This window comes from Lepus europaeus, chromosome 3, assembly GCF_033115175.1.
Source record: "Lepus europaeus isolate LE1 chromosome 3, mLepTim1.pri, whole genome shotgun sequence".
NCBI classification, from domain to species: domain Eukaryota; kingdom Metazoa; phylum Chordata; class Mammalia; order Lagomorpha; family Leporidae; genus Lepus; species Lepus europaeus.
The window spans coordinates 117,406,333-117,422,497 of record NC_084829.1 but is presented as its reverse complement, the minus strand read 5'-3'; the positions used below and the strand labels follow the sequence as shown (position 1 = coordinate 117,422,497).

Genomic DNA, 16,165 nt, shown 5'->3' with positions numbered 1-16,165 from the left:
TTTGCAGTACAGGATTATGTGGAATTGTATTGCTTAGTTTTGATGTGTTTGGAGATTTTTCTGTTTTCTGTTATTAATTTCTGGCATATTTTCGTTGTGGTCAGCAACGTTCTCTGTGATTTCATTTCTTTATTGAGTATTTTCAGGGGCAGCATATGTTCTGTGGCCCCTTGGAAAGAATGTGTGTTCTGCTGTTGTTGGGCAAAGTGTTCTTTAAATGTTGATTAGATCCTGTTGGTTGTTGGTGTTGAGTTTTCTATGTTTTTGATGATTTTCTACCTAGATCCATCAATTATTGAGAGAGAGTTATTAAATATCTCCAATTATAATTATGGGTTTGTGTGTGTGTTTTTTTTTAATAATTTTTTGCTGTTTACAGTGCAGCTCTGTTGTAGTTGCACACACATTTAACATTGCTATATTTTTTTTGGCAGATTGGGCATTTTATCATTGTATAATGTCCCCTCTGTCTTTGGTTAATTTTCTTTGCTCTGACATGTACTTTTTCTGATTTTAAATAATCATTCATACTTTTCTTTGATTGCTACACAATTTATGTTTTTTCATCCTTTCACATTCAAGCCATCTATATCATTACATTTTAAGTAAGTTAGGTGATCAACTCTGCTAATCTCTGTCTTTTAATTGGGGTATTTAGACCATTTGCAATTAATTAAACTTTGTTTTAGTTTTAACTGACATAATTGTACATATTTTTGGGGTACAGTGTGATGTGTTCTTTAAATGTATATGGTATAATGATCAAATCAGGGTAATTAGACTATCTGTCGTCTCAAACATTTATCATTTCTTTATGATGGGAAGAATGAAAATCCTTTCTTATACCTGTTTTGAGACATAGAATACTATATATACTATAGAATACTATTAACTGTAGTTTTCCTACTGTGCAACAGAACACCAAGCTTATTCTTCCTATCTGATTAAAATTTGTATACGTTGACTGACCTCTTCTCAAGTCCCTCTCAGTATTATCATTAATACATTAATACTTGAGGCTTTGTTTTGTTTCTGTTTGTTTTTGTAACTTCCTGTGGGATACTTGAGCACTTCGAATTCCATTTGGAATTTTAAAGATTTATTTATTTATTGAGGATTTATTTACTTATTTGAAAGGCAGAGTTACAGAGAGAGGGAGGGATAGAGAGATCTTCCATCTGCTGGTTCACTCCCTAATGGTCTCAGCCAAGGCAGGGCCTAGCCAAAGCCAGGAGCCAGAAACTTCTTTCAGGTCTCCCACACAGGTACAGGGCCCCAAGCATTTGGGTCATCCTCTACTGCTTTCCTAGGCACATTAGTTGGGAGCTGGATAGGAAGTGGAGCAGCTGGGACATGAGCTGGTGCCCATAGGAATACTATTGTTGAAGATGGCCGCTTCACCTGATACACCATAATGCTGGCCCCACTCTCTCTCTCTCTCTCTCTCTCTCTCTCTCTCTCTCTCTCTCAGAGAGAGAAGGAATGAGACAGAGAGAAAGAGATCTTTCATCTGATAGCCCGGTTTCCACATCACTGGGGCTTGGTCAGGCTGAAGCCAGAAATCAGGAACTCAATCCAGGGCTCCTACGTGGCAGGCAGGAACCCCAAAGACTTGGGCCATCGTCCACTGCCTTCCCAGGTACATTAGCAGAAAATTAGATTGGAGTAGTGGGAGTAGCAGGAACTTGAACCAGCACTCCAATATGGGATGCCACTGTTGGAAGCAGCAGTTTAACTTGCTGCACCACACTTGCCCCCTTGTATATATGTCTGAGTATCTCTCTTTGTTTGGCTCTTCTAGTGGTAGCTATTTATATGGACAGTGCCCTAAGTACATATATCAGAATATACTGATGTTATTTTAACATTTTAATGTAGCATAGAAACCTTCAATTTACTACCCTTTACCCTTCCTCATTTATAGTAAAGTTACTTCACATATTTGCGCTGGCATTGTAATTTCTGTTTCAACTGTCAAACATAATTTAGGAAACTGAGGAGAAGGATAAGAGCCTATTGTATTTGCTCATAATTTTGCTTCCTGTTTATTTCTTCCTAATGTTCCAAGGTTGCTCCTCTTATTGTTTCCTTTTGTTTAAACAACTTCTATTAGTTATTCTGTTGAGAGATCTGTGGATCACAAAGTATCTTCGTTTTCTTTTCTCGTTTATGTGACTTTCTCATTCTTGATTCCTTAAGGATATTTTTACTGGGTATACAATTCTTGCCTGGTGATTTTTTTTTATTTCAGCACTTGGAAAATACTGTTTTACCTCTTTGTGTCCCCTTAATTCCTGATGACAAATTCACTATCATTTGTTTTGTTTTTCCCCTTTGTAGGTAAGGTGTCGCTTGTCTTTGACTGTTTTCAAGACTTTTTTCAGGGCCGGTGCCGTGGCTTGCTAGGTTAATCCTCTGCCTGTGGTGCCAGCATCCCATATGGGCTCCGGTTCTAGTCCCGGCTTCTCCTCTTCCAATCCAGCTCTCTGCTGTGGCCTGGGAAGGCAGTGGAGGATGGCCCTAGTCCTTGGTCCCCTGCACCCACATGGAAGATCAGGAGGAAGCACCTGGCTCCTGGCTTTGGATCAGCATAGCTCTGGCTGTGGCAGCCATTTGGGGAGTGAACCAACCTTTCTCTCTGTCTCTCTCTCTCGCTGTCTAGCTCTGTCTCAAAAAAAAAAAAAAAAAAAGAAGCAGAACATTAGGACATTTGAAAAAAAAGACTTTTTTCTTTGATTTCGGTTTTTATAAATTTATTTTGTGTCTTTGGGTGAATTTCTTTGGGCATATTCTGTTTGGGGTTTATATGGTCTTTGAATCTGCAAGTTCATGTCTCATGGTACCTTGTGGAAGTTTTTAGCCTTGAAGTAAATTTTTTAACCTCATACTATTTCCTTCCTGAAGCTTTGCTCCTCTCTGTCTCTGTCTCTCTCTCTCTGTCTCTCTCTCTCTCTCTCTCTCGTGGTTGCTGCTTGTTTGCTGTAGAAATTGAGTAATTTGTATTGTGTCTCCCAATTCAATGACTTTTTCTTAGTCTACTGTATTATACTGTTAGATAATCTAAGCTACTAATTCTTAAAATTTCTATTACTGTATTTTGTCAGTTCTAAAATTTTTATTTTGGCTATATATTTTTTTTATTTGACCGAATTAGAGAGTGAGAGAGAGGGAGAGAAAGGTCTTCCTTCTGTTGGTTCACCCCCCAAATGGCCGCTACGGCTGGTACACTGGCGCTGATCCGAAGCCAGGAGCCAGGTGCTTCCTCCTAGTCTCCCATGAGGGTTGAGGGGCTCAAGTACTTGGGCCATCCTCCACTGCCCTCCCGGGCCACAGCAAAGAGCTGGACTGGAAGAGGAGCAACCGGGACAGAATCTGGCGCCCATATGGGATGCTGGCGCTGCAGGCGGAGGATTAACCAAGTGAGCCACAGCGCCGGCCCTATTTTGTCTATTTTTATTTCCTTTCTCTTTACTGAGGCTTTTTTGTTGTTGATGATCTACCATTATATTGTGATTATGCTGTACACAGCAAGTGCTCTGTGTGTACTTCAAAAACAACTCCCTCTCAAACTAATCTCTGTGGAAGAGCAGATATTTACCCAGTCTCTAGATCTCAAAAAAAAAAAAAAAAAAAAAACAAAAACAACCCCAAACAAACAAACAAAAAAAAACTTTAGGAAGAAATGATGATTATAGGTGCAGCTTCTGTTAAACCTTGGTAGTCCTGTAGATACATATATCCTCATGGCACAGATCTATTTCCTACAAACCTGGAATTTGAGACCCCATGAACAAATTACCACAGCTAAAAAGTAGTAATGCTAATGTTAAGTCTTTCAACTTCTTGTTAAATATAAAAATCTCAATCCTGATTTAATATTATTTTAAATAAAAAATATCATAATTAAAAGCAAATCATTCAGATGTAATTTTAGAAGACTCTTCTATACTAGAGTACCTTCCCTGTGGAGATTCTGATGTGATCTTCTGTATCCTAATCTTGTAAATATGTAGTCCAGGGAACACAGTAAGTATTCAATAAATATTCTGTAAATGAATAAATGAATGGAGCTCTAAAAAGCTGCAAATTAGAAGGGAAAGAAAGGAGAGGCACCAGTATAGAACAGTCATTTGTAAAACAGGATATTTGTAGTTCATATAACACTTAAATTCTGCTTTCAGTTTACCTGATAAACAAACATCTCTAGTTTATAATTTTTTGAAGACTTAGTAAAGAACCTTAAAGTAAAAAAAAAAAAAAAAAGTAACAGTTGTGATTGCATGTACCATTCATGGGACACTGTCAGAGTTTTGTGGTGACCAAAGAACCCCACCACATTAGTTATTATCAAATGAGACAAGATGGCAGGAGTCTCTTCCATCCAGTTTGTTTAGTGTTGGGTGACTTAACTTCAAAGATGTACTGTTTACTTGAAGTTATGTACCATGGAATTAAAAATATTCCATGTACTTTGATCTATACCTCCCAAATTATTATATTTAGTATATAGAAATATTATTCAAGCACAACTTGCAAAGAGAAATAAGTGTTAAAGTGAAATAGAACACACAATTTACTATTACAGGTTACATATTTAAATAAGTATATTATTATTTGAAAATATATCCAAACTCTAGAAGTTTGTGGCAAAATAGGTTCTTTCCTCCTAAACACTGATTTTCTGATCAGACTATATATATGAAAGACTGATAAAACTGAGTTCTTCCATCTGTATAAGTTACTCTCACATAGGTACCTACTGGTCTAGCAACAAATTATGGTCTGAGATTCCCAATCTGGAGGAATAGCAAGAGGAAACTGAATGTATAGGTCAGGACCTTGAGGAAAAAAAAAAAGAACCCACTTTTGGCATAGGCCTGACTTTGTAACCTTCCACAGGTCTATCTTCTTGTCCTGTATCTCATGACTTCTTATAGGCAGGCTCTCAGGCAATTTATCTATCTTTATAAGCTCCCAGCAATCTGTTTTAGGCTAATTTTCAAACATTTTAAAATATATTTTACTTTTTTTTTTAAACTTTAATGAATATAAATTTCCAATGTATAGCTTATGGATTACAATGGCTTCCCCCTCCCATAACTTCCCTCCCACCCGCAACCCTCCCCTCTCCCGCTCCCTCTCCCCTTCCATTCACATCAAGATTCATTTTCAATTCTTTTTATATACAGAAGATCAATTTAGTATAAAGATTTCAACAGTTTGCACCCACATAGAAACACAAAGTGAAACATACTGTTTGAGTACTAGTTATAGCATTAAATCACAATGTACAGCACATTAAGGACAGAGATCCCACATGAGGAGCAAGTGCACAGTGACTCCTGTTGTTGACCCAACAAATTGACACTCTAGTTTATGGTGCCAGTAACCACCCTAGGCTGTCGTCATGAGTTGCCAAGGCTATGGAAGCCTTCCAAGTTCGCCGACTCTGATCATATTTAGACAAGGTCATAAAAGACGGGGTGAGGATAGTAACCAATGATCCTAAGAGTGGCATTGACCAGGTTTGAACAATTATACAGCATTAAGTGGGGAAGAGGACCATCAGTCACACAGGTTGGGAGTAGAGCCATTGGTGGTAGAGAAGAGGTTATGATTATGAAGGAATGAGGCCAAGTGCGCTAGACAGGGTCTAGAACAATTTTAAATATATATTTAAATATAAATATAAAATATATTTTATATACAGAAGATCAGTTTAGTATATATTAGGTAACGATTTCAACAGTTTGCCCCCATATAGCAACACAAAGTGAAAAAAAATACTGTTGGAGTACTAGTTATAGCATTAAATAAGAGTGTACAGCACATTAAAGACAGAGATCCTACATAATATTTTTTTAAAAATTAATTAATTTTCTATGCCATTTCCAATTAACACCAGGTTTTTTTTTTCATTTCCATTTATCTTTATATACAGAAGATCGATTCAGTATATAATTAGTAAAGATCTCATCAGTTTGTACCCACGCAGAAACACAAAGTGTAAAAATACTGTTTCAGTACTAGTTATAGCATCACTTCACATTGGACAACACATCCCACTTACATGGGATGTAAGTACACAGTGACTCCTGTTGCTGACTTAACAATTTGACACTCCTGTTCATGGCATCAGTAATCTCCCTAGGCTCTAGTCATGAGTTGCCAGGGCTATGGAAGCCTTTAGAGTTCGCTGACTTTGATCTTATTCCGATAGGGTCATAGTCAAAGTGGAAGTTCTCTCCTCCCTTCGGAGAAAGGTACCTCCTTCTTTGATGGCCCCATTCTTTCCACTGGGATCTCACTCACAGAGATCTTTCATTTAGGTCTTCTTCTTCTTTTTTTTTTTTCTTTTCCATGGTATCTTGGCTTTCCATGCCTACAATACTCTCATGGGCTCTTCAGCCAGATCCGAATGCCTTAAGGGCTGATTCTGAGGCCAGAGTGTTGTTTAGGACGTCTGCCATTCTATGAGTCTGCTGTGTATCCCACTTCCCATGTTGGATCTTTCTCTCCCTTTTTGATTCTATCAGTTAGTATTAGCAGACACTTGTCTTGTTTGTGTGATCCCTATGATTCTTTGACCTATCAGAGCCATCGAATGTGAACTGAAATTGATCACTTGGACTAGTGAGATGGCATTGGTACATGCCACCTTGATGGGATTGTATTGTAATCCCCTGGCACATTTCTAATTCCATCATTTGGGGCAAGTCTGATTGTGCATGTCCCAAATTGTACATCTCCTCCCTCTCTTTTTCTACTCTTAAATTTAACAGGGATCACTTTTCAGTTAAAATTTAAACACCTAAGAATAATTGTGTGTTAATTACAGAGTTCAACCACTAGTACTAGAACAACAACAACAAATACTAAAAAGGATAAAGTATTACATTGTACATCTAGAGTCAGGACAAGAGCTGATCAGGTCATCATTTCTTATAGTGTCCATTTCACTTCAACGGGTTTCCCCTTTGGTGCTCAGTTGTCGCCGATCAGGGAAAACAAATGATATTTGTCTCTTTGGGACTGGCTTAATTCACTCAGCATGATGTTTTCCATATTCCTCCATCTTGTTGCAAATGACTGGGTTTCATTGTTTCTTACTGCTGTATAGTATTCTATGGAGTACCTGTCCCAAAGTATATAAAGAGAATTGAAAATGAATCATGATGTGATTGGAAGGGGAGAGGGAGCGGGAAAGGGGAGGGTTGTGGGTGGGAGGGAAGTTTTGGGAGGGGGAAGCCATTGTAACCCATAAGCTGTACTTTGTAAATTTATATTCATTAAATAAAAGTTTAATAAAAAATAAATATAAATATAAAATATATTTTAAAATATATTTTACTTTTTAAAAAGTACAGTTAGTGTCAAATTCTTTTTCAAAATAATGACCAACTGTAAATTTGTATTAAAGATACTGATAAAAGTGAACTTAAGTTTGATCATGTCTTTCATAGTTGTTTTTACTGAGAAGTATTAGAGCTATTGAATACTGTAAATGTTAAGCTCATCCAGTGGATATATATTAGAAAGGAAGAAACATGATTTGTGCATTGTTTTCATCCTTTAAAAAATCTAAGGCCTTGTAAGGTAAGAACTTGGTCAATCATTTATTCACTGAGCCAATTTTTTGGAAAGATTTATTTATTTATTTGAAAGTGAGAGTTACAGAGAGAGAAGGAGAGACAGAGAGAGATTGATCTTGCACTAGTTCACTCCCCAAATGGCTGCATCAGCTGGTTCTGGGGCAGGCTGAAACTAGGAGCTAAGAGCTTCATCCCAGTATCCCACATGGGTGCAGGGGCCCAAGGAGTTTGGCCATCTTCTCCTGCTTTCCCAGCATTGAGCCAGTATTTATAGTGTCTACTACTATATGTTAGCAACTGTGCTAAGGGTTTTCTCTTATCATTGTGTACATTTTCTCTAATCATTGTGTACATAAAGTCTAGTCCTGTTGTTCTTGCCTTTAAAATAGATATATAAATAAATAAGTCTTTAAAAATATTTGAAATTGGGGACTGGCACTGCGATGTTGAGCGTAAAGCTGCCACCTGCAGTGCTGGCATCCCATATGGGTGCCAGTTCGAGTCCTGGCTGTTCTACTTCCTACCCAACTCTCTGCTATAGCCTGGGAAAGCAGTAGAGGATGGCCCAGCTCCTTGGGCCCCTGTATCCTTGTGGGGAACCTGCAAGAAGCCCCTGGTTTCTGGCTTTGGATCAGCCCAACTATGGCCATTACAGCCATTTGGGGAGTGAATCAGCAGATGGAAGACTTTCTCTCTCTCTCTCTTTGCCACTGCCTCTCTATAACTGTGTGTTTCAAAAAATAAATAAATTTAAAAAAAATTGAGGGGCCAGTGCTGTGGTACAGTAGGTTAATCCTCCACCGGAGGCGCTGGTATCCCATATGGGCGCCGGTTCTAGTCCAGTTGCTCCACCTCCAATCCAGCTCTCTGCTATGGCCTGGGAAAGCAGTAGAGGATGGCTCAAGTCCTTGGGCCCCTGCACCCGCGTGGGAGACTGGGAAGAAGCTAGCTCCTGGCTTCGGGTCTGCACAGTTCCAGCTGTTGCAGCCATTTGGAGAGTGAACCAGTGGAAGGAAGACCTTTCTCTCTGTTTCTTCCTGTCACTGTCTGTAACTCTACCTCTCAAATAAATAAATAAAAAATCTTAAAAAAAAAATTTGAGGGGCTGGAGCTATGGCATAGCCCATAAAGCTGCTGCCTGCGGTGCTGGCATCCTATATGGGCACCAGTTTGTGTACCGGCTGCTCCACTTCAGTCCAGCTCTCTGCTGTGGCCTGGGAGAGCAGTAGAAGATGGTCCAGGTCCTTGGGCCCCTGCACCTGTGTGGGAGACCCAGAAGAAGCTACTGGCTCCTGGCTTCTGATCCCTGCAGCTCCAGCCATTGTGGCCAACTGGGGAATGAACCAGCGGATGGAAGATCTCTGTCTCTCTCTGTCTCTCTCTCTCTCTGAGTAACTCTGACTTTCTAATAAATAAATCTTCGAGAAAAAAATTGAAATTGGGGCTGGTGTTGTGGTATAGTGGGTTAAGCTGCCACCTGCAATGCCAGCAACCCACATGGGTACCAGTTCAAGTCCTGCCTACTCTTCTTCTGATCCAGCTCCCTAGTATTTACCTGGAAAAGCAGAGGGGCCCCTATTACCCACATGGGAGACCCCAATGAGGCTCCTGGATCCTGGTTTGGTCTGATCAGCCCTGGCTGTTGTAGACATTTGGGGGAGTGAACCAGCAGATGGAAGATCTTCTCTTTCTGTCCCTCTTTCTCTGTAACCTGCCTTTCCAATAAATACATACATCTTTAAAAAACTTATTTGAAGTAATTTCATAGATAAAAATTAGAAAATATAAAATAGTTAAGAAAACAAGATGATTGGTTATTATGATTAGATAAGAGGTAAGATTTGCACAGACTCCCATACTCTTGTCATGTACAGTTGCTAAAATAGGTCTTATATTTGACTGTAGGGAAACAGAACTATCACTAAAATGTGAAGAATAAAAGCAAGCAGTTCAGGCAAGCATGCTTTTCACCATACTGATATCTGAAGAACAGTTCTTATAATGTTTCTGACAGTTATTTTTGTACCATAATGTCACATTGGACTTAGGTTTAATTCATAGGTACTAACACATATGATTTCTTCTAAGAGTGTTTTGTTTAGCTGTTAAATTTAGGCCTGTGATTTAATGGAATGTGTGAGCTAGAAGTCCAACATTATTCATTTGTTGTCCAGTTACACCAGCTTTCCCTATTCTTTAACTTGTTAATATAGAAAAAATTTAATGTGTAATAATGGTAATCAGAATCATGCTCTGTCGCAAATATAGGAACCTTAAAACATTGGATTGCTGGTAATCACCCCTGTTGTAATATGCCATAGATGCCAAATATTTTGGCTGCCTTTTACTCACAGATTATTATTTTTATTGTCTTATGTAGTTATTACTTTTTTTAAAGACCTAATAATAAGTTTACCTTCACCTCTCCCATCATTCCTTCCAGCATCTCAGGACTCATTTTTTCTTCTTCCTGAAAGAAATTAAAGAGACTTTAGTAGTTCCTTTAGTGAGTCTTTTGGTAATAAACTCTGTTTTTGTTTAGCTTGAAAGATTGTTTCCCTGGAGAAAAGCATTTTTTTGAATGTCAGTTATTTACCTTTAACTCTTTGAAGATACTAGTCTACTGTATTATGAATTCCATTATTGATGTTGAGAAGTTAGTAAATACTCTGATAGTTGTTGAGTGAATTATCTGCCTATCCTCTGTAGTACACTTCTTCTTGTGTGTGTTGTACTTTCTTGATGATAAGCTTTTATCCTGCTATCCTACTATGTTAACAATGGAATTGTTGGGGCCGGCGCCGTGGCTCCTCTGCCTGTGGCACCGGCATCCCATGTGGGTGCCGGGTTCTAGTCCTGGTTGCTCCTCTTCTAGTCCAGCTCTCTGCTGTGGCCTGGGAAGGCAGTGGAGGATGGCCCAAGTGCTTGGACCCTGCACCCGCATGGAAGACCAGGAGGAAGCACCTGGCTCCTGCCTTTGGATCAGCTCAGTGCCAGCCATGGCGGCCATTTGGGGAATGAACCAACGGAAGGAAGACCTTTCTGTCTCTTTCTGTCTCTCTCTCTCTCTCACTGTCTGTAACTCTACCTGTCAAATAAATAAATAAAAAAAAAGAACTGCCTATTGATATCTCTAAAAAAATGGAATTGTAAGCACTGAGGGAAAGGATTATATTCTTACTATTATTGGAAATGATATATTTGTCTTTTCTATTCAGTTTAGTGCCTCCTATATAATATATTTCTAGGAGATTCTTTTGTTGAATTAACTTTATATAACTCTTCCTACCCAAGTGGAGTTTAGAATATTCAGAAATATTTGCCAAAAAATAGTTTGAAGTATTCATTTAAATTTTTTAAAATATATTTTATTTATTCTGAAAATAAGTATTATTTAATAGACAAATTTCAGAAAACCATGCCTGTTGGTTTTTTTTTTTTTTTTTTTTTTTTTGACAGGCAGAGTTAGACAGTGATAGAGAGAGTCAGAGAGAAAGGTCTTCCTTCTGTTGGTTCATCCCCCAAATGGCTGCTACGGCTGGCATGCTGTGCCGATCTGAAGCCAGGAGCCAGGGGCTTCCTCCCGGTCTCCCATGCGAGTGCATGGCCCAAGCACTTGGGCCATCCTCCACTGTTCTCCCAGGCCACAGTGGAGAGCTAGACTGGAAGAGTAGCAACCGGGACAGAATCCGGCGCCCCAACCAGGACCAGAACCCGGGGTGCCGGCGCTACAGGCGGAAGATTAGCCTAGTGAGCTGCGGCGCCGGCCAGAAAACCATACCTGTTAAAACATGTTGACAACAGACTGTTAGGAAGCAGGCAGTTTGATGAGAAAGCAAGGATATCAGTTACCAAGTAATATATCCATCTCTTCTATTATCTTGCCGGTCATCTTGAAAAATGAAATAGTTCTGAAGGACTTCAGACATAGCTCTGGATTTCTTTATAATTTGCCTTTCATGTTTTATTAATTTCCAATTTAAAAAGTATATGCCCAAAAGATAATTTATGATGCATGTCCTTGAAAAGTTTCTGTCTACTAGTATAGTCTGTGGAATCTTCCTTCTATTTCCATGTTAGTATTTTATCTTGTTATTGTAGTAAGAAGTTTTGATTATCAACTATTTTAACTGTCAAGATCAAATTGTCCTTAAATTTTTCTAAAGAAAAGATATCCATCCAAATTTTTTCAATAAGGTTGAGATCATTAATATTGAGTTTTTTAATGTAAAAATATCCAAATGTGCTTTTTAAAGCAAATAAAAATTAAAAATATGGGCCTTCCAATAATCAATGCCAGTAAAAATGGCTTAAGTACAAAGATGCAAGAAAATCTCAAGTATAGCAGATTAGTAGTTAAAACAGTAATTAAATTTATTCTAACAAGAGCAAGATGCTTGAAAACAGATAGAAGAAACAAAATACTGATTCTATTGAATATTAAATAAAGATAGCTAAACTTAAAAATTCTCCAATTTCAGAACCACTCGCTTTTGAACAAAATTTTAGCATCGTTTTTTAAATTAAGTGCCTGTTCAGCAAAGCTAATTGGAACAAACACATCTATGCAAATATACATTCTAGAATACTTGAGTACACAGGAGACATTATTCAAAGATGAATAAGAAAGTTGTATTCTTTTTCTTCATCTTTGTTAGGTTGCAAAGGAAGGGCTTTTCTCTTTGCCTTTCCTAAGGCACTGCTTCCAGCCTCTTCAGGAATTGGGTTCTCTCTTCAGAATCTTTAGGGGACAGTTTGAAGAATTCTCCAGTTTCTTTTTGCTACTTGGGAGTTGGGTGCACACGAACTGGATTCCTTCCTGCATACTTACTTTCAGCCTTCCTTGATGACAGCATATAGAATTGGTGGCAAAGGTGGAAGACCCAAGCACATTCCTGAGGGCTCTAGAAACCACCACTTTTCTGGGACACTGTCTGCTTTAGGTTGTACCATGTTCCAGCTTGAGGAGACAAAAAAAATGAACTGACTTCCCAGTTGAGAGTGTTTCACTGGACAAGAACCATTTATATTTATTTTATGACACAGATAGAGACAGAGGGCTAGTGAGAGATGGAGATGTTCTGTCCGCTGGTTTACTCCCCAACATGTCTACAACAAATGGGGCTGGGCTAGGCCAAAGCCAGGAACCAAGAACTCAATCCAAGACTTCCCTGTACTCAAGTATTCTAGAATGTATATATATTTCCATGTACTTGAGCCATCAACTGCTGCTTCCCATGGTGTGTCTTAACCACTGTGCCAAATGCCTGCTCCTTCAAAAAAAAATTTTTTTTAGGGGTTTGTTTATTTACTTGGAATTCTGAGTTACAGAGAGATGGAGAGAGAGAGATATTTTCCATCCACTGGTTCACTCTCCAGATGGCCACAATGGCCAGCGCTGGGCCAAGGCCAAAGCCAGGAGCCTGAAACTCCATCTGGGTTGCCCTTGTGGATGCAGGGACCCAAGGACTTGGGCCATCTGCTGCTGCTTTCCCAGGTACATTAACAGGGAGCTAGGTTGAAAGTGGAGCAGCTGGGACATGAACTGGCACCCATAGGGGATGCTGGCATTGCAGGCAGTAGCTTAGCCTGCTGTGCCATAATGCTGGCCCAACATTGTTTTCTTGTTTTTAAAATGAGAAAGTTACATGCAGTGTAGAATAAAATTTTTTTTCACATATGTGATTATGGAATTAAAAGGAAAGAGAATAATGTCATAGTGCTAAATAAAAATTATTGCCTTTTGTAGAGTTAACAATATTACTTAAAAATATTTGTCATAGTAGTTCATATTGACTTATATTAAATCAGAATATTTGATACAGTTATACCAGGATAGGTTACTGATTATTATTTTTAACTGTAAGTATTCATGATTTATTGCTATAATAGATCTGGAGGGGTGGATGGTATGGGTATTTTTGCATTTAATTTTTTATTAAAGAAAATAATGAATATTAGAGAGCGAGAGAAGAAATTTTACCTATATGTCAGAGATGAGAGAATTGATGTATTCACGTATTACCAGATAAGAATAATTTGACAGTGAAAGAGGTTAGGATTTTGTTTGGAATTCAGAAATATGTGTCTAAAAATTACTCATTTGTGTTACTAGGTTATAACAGTGTCCTTTTCTTATGTTTTGTCATTAGAAGCTTAAATATGTCTGAACCATTAGCTCTTCTGTGCCTCTATGAATGTTGTAAACCCTATTATCTCATTTTTGAAAGGACTACCCTCTCTGCTAGTTTCACGTTTCACAGTTTTGACTTAGATTTGGCCTAGATGAAGGCATAATAACTTGCATTTGGAATTTGTGGCTACAATTAGGTAACTGTAATAAAGCACATTAGGAATTGCATTGCATCCATCTCTAATTAGCTGTTTCCTTAGGGTAAAATAGTAGTTTTGAAGTGTTGAAACGAAGTTAAAATTTTCTGGACTAATCGATGTCTAAGATATAATGAGCCTTCTCCTGAGACATTCTTAGTGTAAAATATTGATCCTTGTTCATTTATTCATGTGTTGTGTATGTATGTGCATATGTGTGAGAATAGAATAAGCTTTGATTCTTGGTTCTGACAGTAATAAATTCTGGATGTCTCAGTAAATCAGATTTTACCCTAGAAATCAAATACTGGTCATGATTGAACTTGGGATAGTTAAGCTTGCAGGCTTTGAAACTGGTGTCAGACACAGATGGAATGATGTTATGGTGAATGGAACAGAAAAATGATGTTTTCTGGACTTCTCTTTACTGTTACTGAATCAGAGTATCTTGGAGTAGAGTACTAGATACCAGGTTAGTTAAAGATTGGGAATTTCATGCACAGTGAAATAGGTTAGGAATAGTATGCATCAATTACTTTGATTTACAGTAATAAATACTAATCTAATATGGAATTGTTTTTATGAGCAATTGTTGATTTTCTGTACAGTTTGAAGATACTGAGTTAGTAAAGGCAGATGAGAAAGTAGCACACTGTCACATCTAAGTAGGAACCAAGCCTGGTGATAACAGTTTTCGAGTTTCAGCTGTGACATAGAAAGTGAGCCACCTACCTGATATATTATTTACATTTTAGTAATAATCTTTTTTTGAAGATATTTCAAACTCTTTGAGTTCACAAAACAACAAACATCTTTGCAGAATTTTGACCAAAGGTAAAATTATATTCAGAAACTATGAAATTGTTAGAAGAGAACATAGGGGAAACATTTTAAGATATTGTTATAGGTAATGACTTCTTGGATAAGGCTCCAAAAACATAGGCAGTAAAAGCAAAACTAGACAAATTGGGTTATGTTTAACTCAGAAGCTTCTGTATAGTAAAGGAAATAATGAGAGTAAAGAGATACCTGACGAAGAGGAGAAAATATTTGTAAGCTACTTACCTAACAAAGGATTAAAAACCAGAATATATCAGCAACTCAAAAAACTCGACAATAATAGGGGTCAGCTTTGTGGTGTAATGGGTAAAGCTGCTGCCTGAGCCTGAGATGCCAGATCAGTTTTTTTGTTTTTGTTTTTAAGATTTATTTATTTACCTGAGATGCAGAGTTACAGAGAGAGACAGGCATCCATCCGCTAGTTCACTCCCCAAATGGCAGCAACAGCCGGAGCTGAGCTGGGCTGATCAGGAGCCAGGAGCTTCTTCTGGGTCTCCCCTGTGGGTGCCGGGTCCCAAGCACATGGGCCATCTTTTACTGCTTTCCCAGGCGATCAGTAGGGAGCTAGATTGGAAATGGAGCAGCCGGGGCTAGAACCGTTGCCCACATGGGATGCCGGCACCACAGGGGGATGCTTAACCTCCTACACCACAGTGCCAGTCCCAAGACTTCTGTTCTTGTCTCGGCTGCTCCACTTCCAGTCCAACTGCCTGCTAATGACCTGCAAAAAGCAGCAGGTGATGGCCCAGTGTTTGGGACCCTATCACCCTTGGGAGACCAAATGAAGCTTCTGGTTCCTGGCTTCAACCTGGCCCAGCTCTGGCCATTGCAGCCATCTGGGGAGTGAACCAGTAGATGGAAGTTCTCTCTATCTCTATGTGTTTCTTTTTTTTTCTCTTCATACTATTTGTTGAACTCTTTTACTTAGAGTAAGGTTAACTATATGATCATTAAGTGTACTGAAAGTAGATCTTTGTAGAAATTAAGAGTTGGAATCCGAGAATGGCAGGGGGAGGAAATGTTGGAGTGTGGAGGAGTGCCACTGTGTTCCTAAATCTGTATATATGAAATATATGAGACTTATGTAACTTAAGTAAAAATAAAAAAATAGTTAAGAAATGGGCTAAGGACCTGAATAGACAGTTCTTGAAAGAAGAAACACAAATGACTAACAATATGAAAAAATACTGGATATTACTAGCTATCAGAGAAATGCAAATCAAAACCACACCTCACTCTGTTAGAATGCTTGTGAGGAAGTGGAGAAAAGGGAACTCTTATACACTATTGGTGGGAATGTAAATTAGTGCAGACACTGTGGAAAACTATGGTGCTTTCTTTAAAAACTAGAAATGGAACTGCCTTATGATTTGGCAATCCCACTACTGGACATGTACCCAAAA

At 38.5% G+C, this 16,165-nt stretch overlaps 1 protein-coding gene and 1 pseudogene across 2 annotated transcripts in view; one reads left to right on the top strand and one right to left on the bottom strand.

Moving 5' to 3' along the window:
- CEP85L (centrosomal protein 85 like) overlaps nucleotides 1-16,165 on the top strand; it is a 228,405-nt gene that overhangs the window by 102,420 nt on the left and 109,820 nt on the right. The window lies entirely within an intron of this gene.
- Nucleotides 12,204-12,545, bottom strand: LOC133756361 (PCNA-associated factor-like; annotated as a pseudogene).